This window comes from Phyllobates terribilis, unplaced genomic scaffold (genome assembly GCF_046119375.1).
Source record: "Phyllobates terribilis strain yellow unplaced genomic scaffold, ASM4611937v1 Scaffold_505__1_contigs__length_1300667, whole genome shotgun sequence".
In the NCBI taxonomy this organism is placed as follows: Eukaryota; Metazoa; Chordata; class Amphibia; order Anura; family Dendrobatidae; genus Phyllobates; species Phyllobates terribilis.
The window spans coordinates 389,289-404,648 of NW_027363265.1; the positions used below are offsets into that span (position 1 = coordinate 389,289).

Below are 15,360 nucleotides of genomic sequence, written 5' to 3' on the forward strand. Positions count from 1 at the left end.
GATCATCGAGCACGTCCTGGATGAGGTAAAGATGGTGGTTGTGAAAATCTTCTCACCCTTCATAACGGCACCAGAGGTTATTTCCTTTTTGTCAGTTTATTTTAAAAGTGTGAAATTGATTGGGAAAGTGTTGAATGAGTTTAACATCTGGACCTCAAAATGGAAGTTTTTAGTAAAATGTGAAAGAGACCCTAAATTCCCTGGAGGTGTGAGACTTCCTCCAGCTCGATTTAAAATAGGGCAAACTAATGGGGATTTTTTTTTCTCAGGAATGCCACTTTTCTGTAGGTATTGTGGTCTCTATGGGCACTCTAAGGATAGTTGTGGTGCCACTTGTAGAAATTGTGCCAGTACTGAACATGACACAAAGGAGTGCCCAAATGAAAAAAAATGCTCTTTTTGTCGGACACCTGGTCATTTCTATTTTTCTTGCCCTCACAGGTTCAGAGAGGATGAACAAAAACAAAAGGAGAAGTCCAAGACATCCGGGAATGGACGGGCCAATCACACCACCCCTCAGGAGGAGGAACAGCAACCTGGAGCCTCGGGAGGTGATAAGGGCGCTTCGACTAGTAACAATCCCTCCGAGTCAATGACAGGTAACTCACAGGAGCCCAGGAGCTGGCTGAAAGACCATAAGGAGGCTAAAAGGAAGGCTGAGAAAGATCATAAAGGGGCGGTCGGTAAGGCCAAAAAAGAACGCCAAAAGGCTGACACCGAGCCCAAAATTCCCACTGGGTCTCACGAGAGCGAGGGCGGTACGTGGCATTTGGTGAGGTCTCATAATAAGAAAAAGAATGGTTCCGTGGAGGTGGCTAATAGGGAGGAGATGGATACATCCCCTCACGGGGGTGTAGACTCTGGAATCCCGAGGTCCCGGGGCTCTGCTGCCCCAGGTGGGGCCCCGAACCTGGCTGCCTCCGGGGACTCTGAGGCTCCGCCATGTGCGCAGCCTGCCCCTGTGTTACGACCCTCTGCGGGTCAGCAGGGGAGTGCGGAGCCTCTCGGAGACCCACCTGACGAGGACCTAAATGGTCAGCCTATGGAGACCCAGTGTAACCTTTCTCTCAATATCCTTCCGAGCTACACCCCAGTAGCGTCGGGTCTTAATTTAAGTGAATGTTCCTTCTCCGATGATGAAGACTCTTTGATAACGGTGGATTCAGAAGAGGGCGTTGGTGAAAGTCCAAGTGGTCTGATCCGTCCATCGGATAGGTAAAGTCCAGTTTTTGTTTCTTCCTAACCATTTGTTATGATGGCTGACATTAGTGGTGTTTCCCTCAATGTGAGAGGCATAGGATCCAAGACCAGAAGAGCTACTGTTTTACATTTTTTAACCTGTTTTACAGCTTCTGTTTTCTTTTTACAAGAATGTCATATCCCTCATAAGATTTCTTACAAAAAATATAAGGAAGAGTGGAAACATGGTCCATCGGTCTGGTCTGGATCAAATGCAACCGGATCAGCCGGGGTAGCTATACTTTTTAAGGGAAATGTGTCTATTGATTTTATCCAAGATATTTTACCGGGTCGTATTCTTTTAGTTAAGGCTTTTATTGATGGGACAAGATGGCAGTTTTTAAATTTTTATGGGTCACCTGATAAAAATGAAAGGGCTGATATGCTGGAAATTTTACCTTTATTTATTAACATTTCTGAACCTTTTATCCTGGCAGGTGATTTTAATTGTATTTTAAAAGGCGAAAGCCGACGCTCCGGTTCCGTGAGTAGAAATTATGACAAAACGTCTGGAATGTTAAGCAATATTATAAATGATTGTAAATTAACTGATGTGTATAAAGAATGTAACAAGGATAGCCCTATAGACGCTGGTTTCACCTGGAGCAATTCTACATGTAGCTCCAGGATAGATTTTGTTTTAGGTTCAGAAAAAATACTGCCAGTGAAATGTGAAGTTTTAACTAATATTCTCTCAGATCACAAGGTTTTATCTTTTAGAGTGAGGATTAATGGAAAGAAGAAATGTGGTAAGAAATCTTGGAAATTGAATGTGTCCCTTTTAAAAGATCCACAAATTTTATCGGATTTTATTGAGTTTTATGTAAAGTGTAGAAAAAGGAAAAACCCCAATATTTCTTTTAGCTCCTGGTGGGATAGAATGAAAATAAACATTAAAGATTTCTTTATAAAGAAAAGCATACAAAAAGCTAAAGAAAAGTTTGAGATCTATAATTTTCTTAATATCAGGTTACAGACATTGTACAAATTCAAAGACAATGGTCTGGATGTAGGTAATGATATATTGAGTCTTAAAGGAGAAATTTCAAAGTGGTTGGAACAAAAAGGAAAAGAACTGATTTTTCGTTCAAAGGTAAAACACGTAGAAGAGGATGAGACTTGTTCCAGGTATTTTTTTAAGAAAAACAAACAGGCGAAAACAATAATTGATAACATAGATGGAGATAATAATATCAACGTTATATTGGATAAGGTAAATGTCTATTTTAATGATCTTTTTAATGTAAAAACTGTAGACCATGATTTAATACACACTTTCCTGGGGGAGATCAAGTCCACCCTAGATGCTGATGCCCAAAGTTTTTTATCCCAACCTCTATGTGAGGAAGAGATTTTAGAAACCATGAAGAGTTTTAAAAATGGTAAAGTGCCCGGCCCTGATGGTATCCCCATAGAGTTTTATATAAGTTTTTATGATATTTTAAAAGATGATTTGTTTAATTTGTTTTCCGAAGTTTTTAATAATAAGGTTTTACTCAACTCATGGAAGAAAGGTGAGGTATCACTACTATACAAAAAAGGTGACAAAACGGATCTTAAAAACTGGAGGCCGATAACTCTTTTAAATAGTGATTACAAAATTATGGCTAAGATCTGTGCAAATCGGTTGAAAAAAGTGATACATAAAGTAATTCATGCAAATCAGGTATGCGGGGTACCTGGGCGTAGTATCTGGGACAATTTAAACCTGGTGAAAGATTGTATTGAAGATGTAAAAACCAGAAAGACAAAGATGTCAATCCTAGCGGTGGATTTTGAGAAAGCTTTTGACCGCGTGTCTCATTTTTATCTTTTTAAAGTTTTAGAAAAAATGGGCATTCCGGGTGGGTTTTTATTGTCTCTTAAAGCTTTTTATAATGATTGTACGAGTAAGATTTTAGTTAATGGTTTTAAAACAAAAGAGGTAGTTTTAAAATCAGGGGTGAAGCAGGGTTGCCCTTTGTCCCCCCTGCTTTTTATATGTGCTATAGAACCCCTTTTATGTACAATACGCCGGGATAAGCAAATATGTGGAGTACCCTTACCCGGAGGGAACGGTCTACAAGTTAAAGTTGTAAGCTATATGGATGATGTAGCAGTGTTTGGATGTGATGTACCTTCAATACAAAAAACGATAAGCCAAATTCAGTCTTTTTGTACAGTTTCCGGTTTTAAAATTAATCTTACTAAATGTAATATTTTAAATGTCGGGGGGATGAGTTTACATGATGTACCAATTGCAGTTACAGATTCCATTACTATTTTAGGTGTTTCTTTTAATGAATCTAATAATGGTTTTAATAGCTGGGATGCGGCAGCACAGAAAATTAATCAGAAAATCTGCATGTGGAATATGAGAAAGCTGTCAATGGAAGGTAAAGTTCTGATTGTAAAAATGGTGATATTACCTATCCTGTTATATCTTAGTTTGGTGTTCCCCCCTCCTACAAATTTGTTGAAACGAATTACAAAAGTATGTTTTACCTTTTTTTGGGGCTCAAAAATGGAGAAACTCAAAAGAGAAATTGTGACAAAGCCAAAGGTTAAAGGTGGGAAAGATTTCCCTGTTTTAGATAAGTTTCTTTTAATACATTTTTTCTGTTTCTGTTTTAAAACCCTTTTTAAAGATAATTACCTTTCCTATTTTATGCGTTTTAACACTGGTTTTCTCATGAGAAGGTTTGGTTGGTTTGAAACGGTTTTATCCTCTCCTTATGCTTTTAACCTACCTGCACATTATGAGATTTTAAAGAAAATTATTCTTGATTTTAATTTGAATAAGAAACAGACAGGGGATCTATGTAACAGCAAGACACTACTCAAACAAATTAGTACTGATGTGACGTTGTGTGATATTGAACGTTATGATGATGACAAAACTGTACACATATGGAAAATGATTAACGCCCCTTATCTTTTTAATGTACAGAAAGACATGTCTTGGAGCTGCGCACACCACTGTCTTCCTTGCCGGGCATTCCAGTACAGAAGAGGTTTTGTGAGGTCTGCCATCTGCCCAAGAGAAGGTTGTCAAGAAGAAGAGACAGTGAAGCATCTTTTATGGACTTGTGCTTTTGCTAAAGAGTTCTGGAGAAGACTAATCCCCCTGCTGGAGAAAATGGTGGACCTCAAGGACTTTAATTTTGCATCAGTGTTATATGGTCTTCTGGAATGCCCAACAATGGACCAAAAAATAATGGCGTGGAAGACAGTGAATTGTGCCAAGATAGCGCTCTGGAATGCTACAAATATTGCTGTTTTTAAACATGAAATGTTACCAGTAGATGATGTTTTAGCCTTTTGTAAAAGTGAAATGTTCATATACTATTTATTGGACAGGAAAAAGAATGTAACGTTGGCAGGCAAATGGCTTTTTAACCTATGGAAAATTTGAAGTCTTGTAAAATTTGCTGTGATGGAATTTTTATTTGTCTTTGAAGTCCCGAAAGTGTAATGTGGATGTAATGGTTTTATTTCTGTAATTTGTTAAATTTTAAATAAACGGTTTTTATCCCCATGTGGGGGATAGCCAAATTAAAAAAAAAAAAATCTGTTCTTATCAGTTTAATATCTGATACGTCCCCTATCTGGGGACCATATATTAAATGGATTTTTAGAACAGGGAGATGGAAAAAGAGCTTGCTCTGTCCACTCCACGCATTGACCTGGTATTGCAGTATCTCCAGGACCGGTGCACCCCTTCTTTAATGCAGTTTCTAAAATCAGAAAGAATTGAATTCAATGTTTTTTGTTCATTTTGCTTGTTTGTCGGATTTTGGGATGGACTCTTTGGCTTTGCTTTTCTTCTCCTCATTGGATTTTTCATGTTCAAAGTTGCAGAAGCCAGATTACAAGCTCATTTTGGTTCAACTTCAGCAACTGTGCATTGCATTGCCATGTAATGTGATGCAATGCTATCTTTCTAGCTCTCCCTTTTTACTTCCTTTTGGATAAACAGACATATTAGGCAAGCATTTTGGAGCTTTCACCTAAATAACTACAGGTGGTGAGATAAGCTGCACAATATAATTGACCTTTCAGTATATTGTTGCACACACACCATCTATTTAGCAAATGCCCTTGTTATCAACAGCAGCCTTTTAAACTCACCTGAGCTAACAGGTATGTGCGCTGGTTACTCTGCTGCGCTTAAAATTTCTTTTTTGGTTTGCTACAATGCCTTTTCTGAAACGTTGTCTCCCTCTGCTGGAACACTGACTTCTTTCATTTAATGCCTGCAGACTATAAAAGAGAACCCAACCCAAAAAGTTTGGTTGATTAATCTGTGGCATTCTGTTAAACTGTTGCTTATGGCGGTCTCTGTGAGCTTCTCAGCGACATTCAGCCAGCCAGGTATCCTGCCTGCAGTAGATGGAATGTGGCAATGGAACGCTGGCTGCGCGTGTCATAATAGGCTCTGAGCCTTTATATACCTGTGCACAGCAGCAGCCACCTTCAGTCTGCTGCTGGACAGCCAGCAGCAGCAGGAGAGGTATGTAATCAGGAGCCCTCCTGCTAAGGGTAGACAGCTGCTCGTTCCACCCCACCCCCCGCCTTAATTGGTTCTCCTCCCTTCCAACGGTGTTGAGGCGGGTGGGAACAGCAGGGGGTGAAGGTGCTGTGTTTAAAGAGGTGGAGTTATGCAGATCTAAAACGCGTGGATTGCAGCAGCAGCAAGCCGAAAAGTGCAGGCATGTAAGGGATCTAGAGGTTGACAACATGTCTTCTTAACGGGAGTCCAGGAGCTCATCTCCACAAATGGACTTTTCAGGATCCTTGGGTGGCTCCGTAGTTTGAAACCAATTCTGGTTATCGCTTCTCGGCCTTTTGGCTAAGATCAAGTGTAGTATCTGTTCTTATCAGTTTAATATCTGATACGTCCCCTATCTGGGGACCATATATTAAATGGATTTTTAGAACAGGGAGATGGAAAAAGAGCTTGCTCTGTCCACTCCACGCATTGACCTGGTATTGCAGTATCTCCAGGACCGGTGCACCCCTTCTTTAATGCAGTTTCTAAAATCAGAAAGAATTGAATTCAATGTTTTTTGTTCATTTTGCTTGTTTGTCGGATTTTGGGATGGACTCTTTGGCTTTGCTTTTCTTCTCCTCATTGGATTTTTCATGTTCAAAGTTGCAGAAGCCAGATTACAAGCTCATTTTGGTTCAACTTCAGCAACTGTGCATTGCATTGCCATGTAATGTGATGCAATGCTATCTTTCTAGCTCTCCCTTTTTACTTCCTTTTGGATAAACAGACATATTAGGCAAGCATTTTGGAGCTTTCACCTAAATAGCTACAGGTGGTGAGATAAGCTGCACAATATAATTGACCTTTCAGTATATTGTTGCACACACACCATCTATTTAGCAAATGCCCTTGTTATCAACAGCAGCCTTTTAAACTCACCTGAGCTAACAGGTATGTGCGCTGGTTACTCTGCTGCGCTTAAAATTTCTTTTTTGGTTTGCTACAATGCCTTTTCTGAAACGTTGTCTCCCTCTGCTGGAACACTGACTTCTTTCATTTAATGCCTGCAGACTATAAAAGAGAACCCAACCCAAAAAGTTTGGTTGATTAGTCTGTGGCATTCTGTTAAACTGTTGCTTATGGCGGTCTCTGTGAGCTTCTCAGCGACATTCAGCCAGCCAGGTATCCTGCCTGCAGTAGATGGAATGTGGCAATGGAACGCTGGCTGCGCGTGTCATAATAGGCTCTGAGCCTTTATATACCTGTGCACAGCAGCAGCCACCTTCAGTCTGCTGCTGGACAGCCAGCAGCAGCAGCAGGAGAGGTATGTAATCAGGAGCCCTCCTGCTAAGGGTAGACAGCTGCTCGTTCCACCCCACCCCCCGCCTTAATTGGTTCTCCTCCCTTCCAACGGTGTTGAGGCGGGTGGGAACAGCAGGGGGTGAAGGTGCTGTGTTTAAAGAGGTGGAGTTATGCAGATCTAAAACGCGTGGATTGCAGCAGCAGCAAGCCGAAAAGTGCAGGCATGTAAGGGATCTAGAGGTTGACAACATGTCTTCTTAACGGGAGTCCAGGAGCTCATCTCCACAAATGGACTTTTCAGGATCCTTGGGTGGCTCCGTAGTTTGAAACCAATTCTGGTTATCGCTTCTCGGCCTTTTGGCTAAGATCAAGTGTAGTATCTGTTCTTATCAGTTTAATATCTGATACGTCCCCTATCTGGGGACCATATATTAAATGGATTTTTAGAACAGGGAGATGGAAAAAGAGCTTGCTCTGTCCACTCCACGCATTGACCTGGTATTGCAGTATCTCCAGGACCGGTGCACCCCTTCTTTAATGCAGTTTCTAAAATCAGAAAGAATTGAATTCAATGTTTTTTGTTCATTTTGCTTGTTTGTCGGATTTTGGGATGGACTCTTTGGCTTTGCTTTTCTTCTCCTCATTGGATTTTTCATGTTCAAAGTTGCAGAAGCCAGATTACAAGCTCATTTTGGTTCAACTTCAGCAACTGTGCATTGCATTGCCATGTAATGTGATGCAATGCTATCTTTCTAGCTCTCCCTTTTTACTTCCTTTTGGATAAACAGACATATTAGGCAAGCATTTTGGAGCTTTCACCTAAATAACTACAGGTGGTGAGATAAGCTGCACAATATAATTGACCTTTCAGTATATTGTTGCACACACACCATCTATTTAGCAAATGCCCTTGTTATCAACAGCAGCCTTTTAAACTCACCTGAGCTAACAGGTATGTGCGCTGGTTACTCTGCTGCGCTTAAAATTTCTTTTTTGGTTTGCTACAATGCCTTTTCTGAAACGTTGTCTCCCTCTGCTGGAACACTGACTTCTTTCATTTAATGCCTGCAGACTATAAAAGAGAACCCAACCCAAAAAGTTTGGTTGATTAGTCTGTGGCATTCTGTTAAACTGTTGCTTATGGCGGTCTCTGTGAGCTTCTCAGCGACATTCAGCCAGCCAGGTATCCTGCCTGCAGTAGATGGAATGTGGCAATGGAACGCTGGCTGCGCGTGTCATAATAGGCTCTGAGCCTTTATATACCTGTGCACAGCAGCAGCCACCTTCAGTCTGCTGCTGGACAGCCAGCAGCAGCAGCAGCAGGAGAGGTATGTAATCAGGAGCCCTCCTGCTAAGGGTAGACAGCTGCTCGTTCCACCCCACCCCCCGCCTTAATTGGTTCTCCTCCCTTCCAACGGTGTTGAGGCGGGTGGGAACAGCAGGGGGTGAAGGTGCTGTGTTTAAAGAGGTGGAGTTAGGCAGATCTAAAACGCGTGGATTGCAGCAGCAGCAAGCCGAAAAGTGCAGGCATGTAAGGGATCTAGAGGTTGACAACATGTCTTCTTAACGGGAGTCCAGGAGCTCATCTCCACAAATGGACTTTTCAGGATCCTTGGGTGGCTCCGTAGTTTGAAACCAATTCTGGTTATCGATTCTCGGCCTTTTGGCTAAGATCAAGTGTAGTATCTGTTCTTATCAGTTTAATATCTGATACGTCCCCTATCTGGGGACCATATATTAAATGGATTTTTAGAACAGGGAGATGGAAAAAGAGCTTGCTCTGTCCACTCCACGCATTGACCTGGTATTGCAGTATCTCCAGGACCGGTGCACCCCTTCTTTAATGCAGTTTCTAAAATCAGAAAGAATTGAATTCAATGTTTTTTGTTCATTTTGCTTGTTTGTCGGATTTTGGGATGGACTCTTTGGCTTTGCTTTTCTTCTCCTCATTGGATTTTTCATGTTCAAAGTTGCAGAAGCCAGATCACAAGCTCATTTTGGTTCAACTTCAGCAACTGTGCATTGCATTGCCATGTAATGTGATGCAATGCTATCTTTCTAGCTCTCCCTTTTTACTTCCTTTTGGATAAACAGACATATTAGGCAAGCATTTTGGAGCTTTCACCTAAATAACTACAGGTGGTGAGATAAGCTGCACAATATAATTGACCTTTCAGTATATTGTTGCACACACACCATCTATTTAGCAAATGCCCTTGTTATCAACAGCAGCCTTTTAAACTCACCTGAGCTAACAGGTATGTGTGCTGGTTACTCTGCTGCGCTTAAAATTTCTTTTTTGGTTTGCTACAATGCCTTTTCTGAAACGTTGTCTCCCTCTGCTGGAACACTGACTTCTTTCATTTAATGCCTGCAGACTATAAAAGAGAACCCAACCCAAAAAGTTTGGTTGATTAGTCTGTGGCATTCTGTTAAACTGTTGCTTATGGCGGTCTCTGTGAGCTTCTCAGCGACATTCAGCCAGCCAGGTATCCTGCCTGCAGTAGATGGAATGTGGCAATGGAACGCTGGCTGCGCGTGTCATAATAGGCTCTGAGCCTTTATATACCTGTGCACAGCAGCAGCCACCTTCAGTCTGCTGCTGGACAGCCAGCAGCAGCAGCAGCAGGAGAGGTATGTAATCAGGAGCCCTCCTGCTAAGGGTAGACAGCTGCTCGTTCCACCCCACCCCCCGCCTTAATTGGTTCTCCTCCCTTCCAACGGTGTTGAGGCGGGTGGGAACAGCAGGGGGTGAAGGTGCTGTGTTTAAAGAGGTGGAGTTATGCAGATCTAAAACGCGTGGATTGCAGCAGCAGCAAGCCGAAAAGTGCAGGCATGTAAGGGATCTAGAGGTTGACAACATGTCTTCTTAACGGGAGTCCAGGAGCTCATCTCCACAAATGGACTTTTCAGGATCCTTGGGTGGCTCCGTAGTTTGAAACCAATTCTGGTTATCACTTCTCGGCCTTTTGGCTAAGATCAAGTGTAGTATCTGTTCTTATCAGTTTAATATCTGATACGTCCCCTATCTGGGGACCATATATTAAATGGATTTTTAGAACAGGGAGATGGAAAAAGAGCTTGCTCTGTCCACTCCACGCATTGACCTGGTATTGCAGTATCTCCAGGACCGGTGCACCCCTTCTTTAATGCAGTTTCTAAAATCAGAAAGAATTGAATTCAATGTTTTTTGTTCATTTTGCTTGTTTGTCGGATTTTGGGATGGACTCTTTGGCTTTGCTTTTCTTCTCCTCATTGGATTTTTCATGTTCAAAGTTGCAGAAGCCAGATTACAAGCTCATTTTGGTTCAACTTCAGCAACTGTGCATTGCATTGCCATGTAATGTGATGCAATGCTATCTTTCTAGCTCTCCCTTTTTACTTCCTTTTGGATAAACAGACATATTAGGCAAGCATTTTGGAGCTTTCACCTAAATAACTACAGGTGGTGAGATAAGCTGCACAATATAATTGACCTTTCAGTATATTGTTGCACACACACCATCTATTTAGCAAATGCCCTTGTTATCAACAGCAGCCTTTTAAACTCACCTGAGCTAACAGGTATGTGCGCTGGTTACTCTGCTGCGCTTAAAATTTCTTTTTTGGTTTGCTACAATGCCTTTTCTGAAACGTTGTCTCCCTCTGCTGGAACACTGACTTCTTTCATTTAATGCCTGCAGACTATAAAAGAGAACCCAACCCAAAAAGTTTGGTTGATTAGTCTGTGGCATTCTGTTAAACTGTTGCTTATGGCGGTCTCTGTGAGCTTCTCAGCGACAGTCAGCCAGCCAGGTATCCTGCCTGCAGTAGATGGAATGTGGCAATGGAACGCTGGCTGCGCGTGTCATAATAGGCTCTGAGCCTTTATATACCTGTGCACAGCAGCAGCCACCTTCAGTCTGCTGCTGGACAGCCAGCAGCAGCAGCAGCAGGAGAGGTATGTAATCAGGAGCCCTCCTGCTAAGGGTAGACAGCTGCTCGTTCCACCCCACCCCCCGCCTTAATTGGTTCTCCTCCCTTCCAACGGTGTTGAGGCGGGTGGGAACAGCAGGGGGTGAAGGTGCTGTGTTTAAAGAGGTGGAGTTATGCAGATCTAAAACGCGTGGATTGCAGCAGCAGCAAGCCGAAAAGTGCAGGCATGTAAGGGATCTAGAGGTTGACAACATGTCTTCTTAACGGGAGTCCAGGAGCTCATCTCCACAAATGGACTTTTCAGGATCCTTGGGTGGCTCCGTAGTTTGAAACCAATTCTGGTTATCGCTTCTCGGCCTTTTGGCTAGGATCAGGTGCAGTGATCTAACGGTTGCTGCCTTGGTCTCGGCTAGGAGGTGCCTGGGGTACCCGACTTGTTGGCCTTGGGGGATCGCTCTCTCTTAACGGAGGGAGCTTCACCCCCTTGCAGCTATTGGCAGGTCGGCTTAGTCCCCGGACAACGGGGAGCGATCGCGTCTTGTCTTCGGGGCGACCCGAGGAAATAAGGGCGTTTTCCTTTGCTGAGCTTTATCGCTTAGTGGGCTGTGTAAGTTCTTGGGGTACCCCTCCCTCGGTCTTGGGTTTGTTCCTGCTTTTGTGGGATTCATTCCCTTGTTACTATTGGGGGAGGGCTTAGTCCCTGAGGGCCGAAAATGCCTTTTTCTTTTGGATTTGCGGTGGGGGAGACTCCACTGCGACAGTCCATTAGAATCATGGTGGATGAATGCCAGCGCCATGAGAAGAATCTGCAGTACATCGTGCATGAGATTCTTTTTGGGTTCTTCCACCTGGAGCGAGATAAGATCCTGTGTCTTTACGATCAGGAATTCCGTGGGCGATATACCATTTCCTTTATGGCTAAATCATGCTGTGATAATATCCATGCAGCACTGATGGTTGCGGACAAGGACGATGAGAGACTGAACGGGCTGAGCTTTGACTTCCTCTACGGTGAAGAGGAAGTACCCTTGGTGATCTTCATGTACAGCCCATTCGTCTCTGAGGGCGATATCGAAACCTTTTTGAAGCGTTACTGCAAGTCAGTGCGCTTCTCACATGATATCCTCAACTCCCAGCGCTTCTGGAATGGGAAGAGGAAATACCTGGTGAAGTTCCATCCAGATCAGAGCGGCATTGGTGGTCTTCACCACCCGCCTGCTAATTTTGCCATTGGTAATGTCAGGGGATTCCTACGCTACCCAGGAATGCCCCTTCAATGCCGGAATTGTCATGAATATGGGCATACACGAGAAAATTGTACAAGGGCTCATGTAGTCTTTTGCAACAAGTGCGGTAAGAGTGGGCACACCTCCGCTACGTGTGACTCTGAGATCGTATGTAACCTATGTGGGAAGGCAGGTCACGCCTTCAGGAATTGTCCGAGCAAAAAGTCAAAAACATATGACATGTTTAAGTCAGGTCAACTGACTATCCAAGAATACTTCGGAGGGAGTATTACTACACCTGCCCCTGGACCTGGGTTGGCGCACGCTGACGGGTCCGGACCAAATCCTTCAACGGCTCCACCAGAGGGCCCGCTGGTAGTTCCACAGAAGGACGGTCGTAGGGGTTCCATAAGATTAACCGAGGGTTCGCTCTCTGTGGAATTGATCGATGTTCTGGCTCTAGATGTTGCCGTATCTCAGAGTCAAGAGGAAGGGTCCTCATCCAGCATGAATGCACCACCGGCATTATGTGGAACTGAGGAGACCTCTAGTACCCCGATTAAGCAAACACCCAGATTCGCCACACCATCATCGGTGATCTTGGGTAAAGGCAAAAAGGGTACGCTCCTTAATCGATCAACCAGTGTGTCGGAAAGAGAGACCTCTAGGGCGCGAAGTAAAAAGGACCCGGCTAAGACCCAGTCGAGCCCTGGTCCTCGAACCAGAAGTCGCAGTAGTTCCGTGACCAGACCAGAGGACAAGACGACCCAGAGGGATGACACCCGTTCCATAGACCAGACCGCCATGGGGACTGCAGATGCACAGGACTTGGAAAAGATGGACAGCTCCCAGCCTCTGAAAAGGCAACGGGAGGACGTAAAGCAACCTGATATCCAAAGAAAACACGGATGTCGAGGTCCAGATGAGGAGCCAAAAGTGGATGATGCCTTTTTGCCTGCTTCAGATCCCGGTAATATTAAACAAATCCTGACCCCTGGAGATGCGGAGGAGGAGGTGCCGTGTATTGACTTCTTCCCATCTTCAGATCCTGATTCTTCTTAATGTCTGTTCCTCTTAAAATCTCCTCACTAAATGTGAGGTCCCTAAAGAGCCCTACACGTAGGGCTGCTTTATTTTCTTATTTAGAGACATTGGACTTTGATTTCTGCTTTCTACAAGAATGTGGTATACAGAGTAATTTAAATTATAAGGACTTAAAAGAAGACTGGAAACTGGGCGCTTCTGTGTGGTCCGGTGCTAATGACTGTCGTGCTGCCGGAGTTGGACTACTTTGCCGTGGACATTCTACCATCATTCAATCTGTGACTGAAATTATACCTGGCAGAGCTATTTTAATACATCTTGTTTTTAATGGACTTTCTTTACGTTTATTAAATGTGTACGCTCCTCCTGGGAAGCAGGAAAGGGCGGATTTACTTGAAATATTGCCATTATTTTGTGTTGGGTCAACCCCCCTGCTAGTGGGAGGAGATTTTAATTGTTTACTTGATGGGGAATCCCGGCAGGGTGGGGATGTGAATCGTAAAGACCGTACCTCCTATTTGTTGAAAAGTTTAATTGATGATTTTAGATTACAGGACTGCTGGAAGGAGCTCTTGCCGGCGGATCCAGGTGTTACATGGTCCAATGGAAGAGTTTCTTCTAGAATTGATTTCATATTTGCTTCTACTGCCTTTAAACCTTGTAAATGTTTTCTTTTATCTAATTTATTCTCTGATCATAAAGTTTTATCTGTGTTTTTAGAGTTAGCAGGGGAACAAAATACCTCAAGAGGCCCATGGAGATTAAATACAACTCTCCTAGAGGATATTGATATTCAAAAGAGGTTTGTGCAGGCCTACCAGTGCTGGCAATCAAAGAGAGACCCCCGCGCCACGATGCTGGATTGGTGGGAGAGCATTAAACCTAAGATTAAATTATTTTTTATTAAGGCAGGGAAAATGAAAGCAAAAAAGAAAAAGCAGTGGTTTTATGTTTTTAATATGAGATTACAAGTACTCTTTAAACTAAAAGAAGTTGGTATTGATGTGGATGATGATATTGCAAATCTTAAGTCTGAAATAAAAAATGCTCTTAATGAAAAAGGAAAACAAATAATTTTTAACTCCCATGTACAGCACCTGGAGGAAGGAGAGAAATGCTCCCGATTCTTCTTCAAAAAGGTAATGGGGAGGAGGGACGCAATCCTAAATCTTGAAGGTGAAAATGATATTAAGGGTATGTTAGGAAAAGCTTTTAATTTTTATCAACTTCTTTTTAACACTAAAGTTATAGATCCATCCTTTTTAGAGTATGCTATTAATTCCCTTGATTTTAAGTTAGATATTTTAGACCAGGGTATTTTATCTAGGGATCTCACCAGTGAGGAACTTTTACAGATTTTTAAAAGTTTCTCCAGTGGGAAAGCCCCTGGGGAAGACGGTCTACCGATTGAGTTTTATCTGACTTTTTGGGGAATTTTAAAGAACGATATGTTTTTATTGTTTAAAGAAGCTTTTAATACTAATAAATTACCCCCATCTTGGAGGAGAGGTCTGGTATCTTTAATATATAAAAAAGGGGATAGGAGCCAACTTAAAAACTGGCGGCCTATTACGCTTTTAAACCTTGATTATAAAATTTTAGCTAAACTTATTGCAGTCCGTTTAAAACCCTTTATAGCCAAATTAATTCACCCTAACCAGGTATGTGGTGTTCCCGGAAGAACCATAGCTGAGTCCCTCAACATAATTAGGGATACCATATGGTATTCAAAAGAGAGAAGTCAAAACCTTGCTATTTTATCCTTAGACTTTGAAAAAGCTTTTGACAGGGTATCGCATGAATTTCTTTTTATGGTTCTTAAAAAAATGGCATTTCCAGTGAAAATTTTAACCCGCATTATGCTTTTATATCATTCTTGTTTTAGTCAAATTTCTGTAAATGGGTTTTTAACGAAGGGGGTTCCTCTATTATCAGGGGTGAAACAAGGGTGCCCTCTCTCACCACTGCTCTTTATCTGTGTTATGGAACCACTATTAACCATACTGAGAAAAGATAAAGTAATTAAAGGGGTACCTATTCCCGGGAGTAGGGGTATGCAACTTAAAGCCCTAAGTTACATGGATGATGTTACCATACTATGTCCAGATTCCACATCTCTGAGGAGGGTATTGAGAAACACACAATTTTTCTGTGAAGCCTCAG

General features: G+C 42.6%; 4 non-coding genes and 1 pseudogene across 4 annotated transcripts; all 5 read left to right on the forward strand.

The window, feature by feature from the left end:
• The first annotated feature begins 4,740 nt into the window (after positions 1–4,740).
• On the forward strand, positions 4,741–4,941 carry LOC141231440 (U2 spliceosomal RNA; annotated as a pseudogene).
• A 1,109-nt stretch (positions 4,942–6,050) lies between these two features.
• On the forward strand, positions 6,051–6,241 carry LOC141230981 (U2 spliceosomal RNA). Its single transcript, XR_012297398.1, has one exon. It is a non-coding gene; the product is annotated as a U2 spliceosomal RNA (small nuclear RNA).
• Positions 6,242–7,353: 1,112 nt separating this feature from the next.
• LOC141230993 (U2 spliceosomal RNA) lies at positions 7,354–7,544 on the forward strand. Its single transcript, XR_012297410.1, has one exon. It is a non-coding gene; the product is annotated as a U2 spliceosomal RNA (small nuclear RNA).
• A 1,115-nt stretch (positions 7,545–8,659) lies between these two features.
• On the forward strand, positions 8,660–8,850 carry LOC141231305 (U2 spliceosomal RNA). The gene has a single exon (XR_012297718.1). It is a non-coding gene; the product is annotated as a U2 spliceosomal RNA (small nuclear RNA).
• Positions 8,851–9,965: 1,115 nt separating this feature from the next.
• LOC141231285 (U2 spliceosomal RNA) lies at positions 9,966–10,156 on the forward strand. The gene has a single exon (XR_012297699.1). It is a non-coding gene; the product is annotated as a U2 spliceosomal RNA (small nuclear RNA).
• The last annotated feature ends 5,204 nt before the right edge of the window (positions 10,157–15,360 follow it).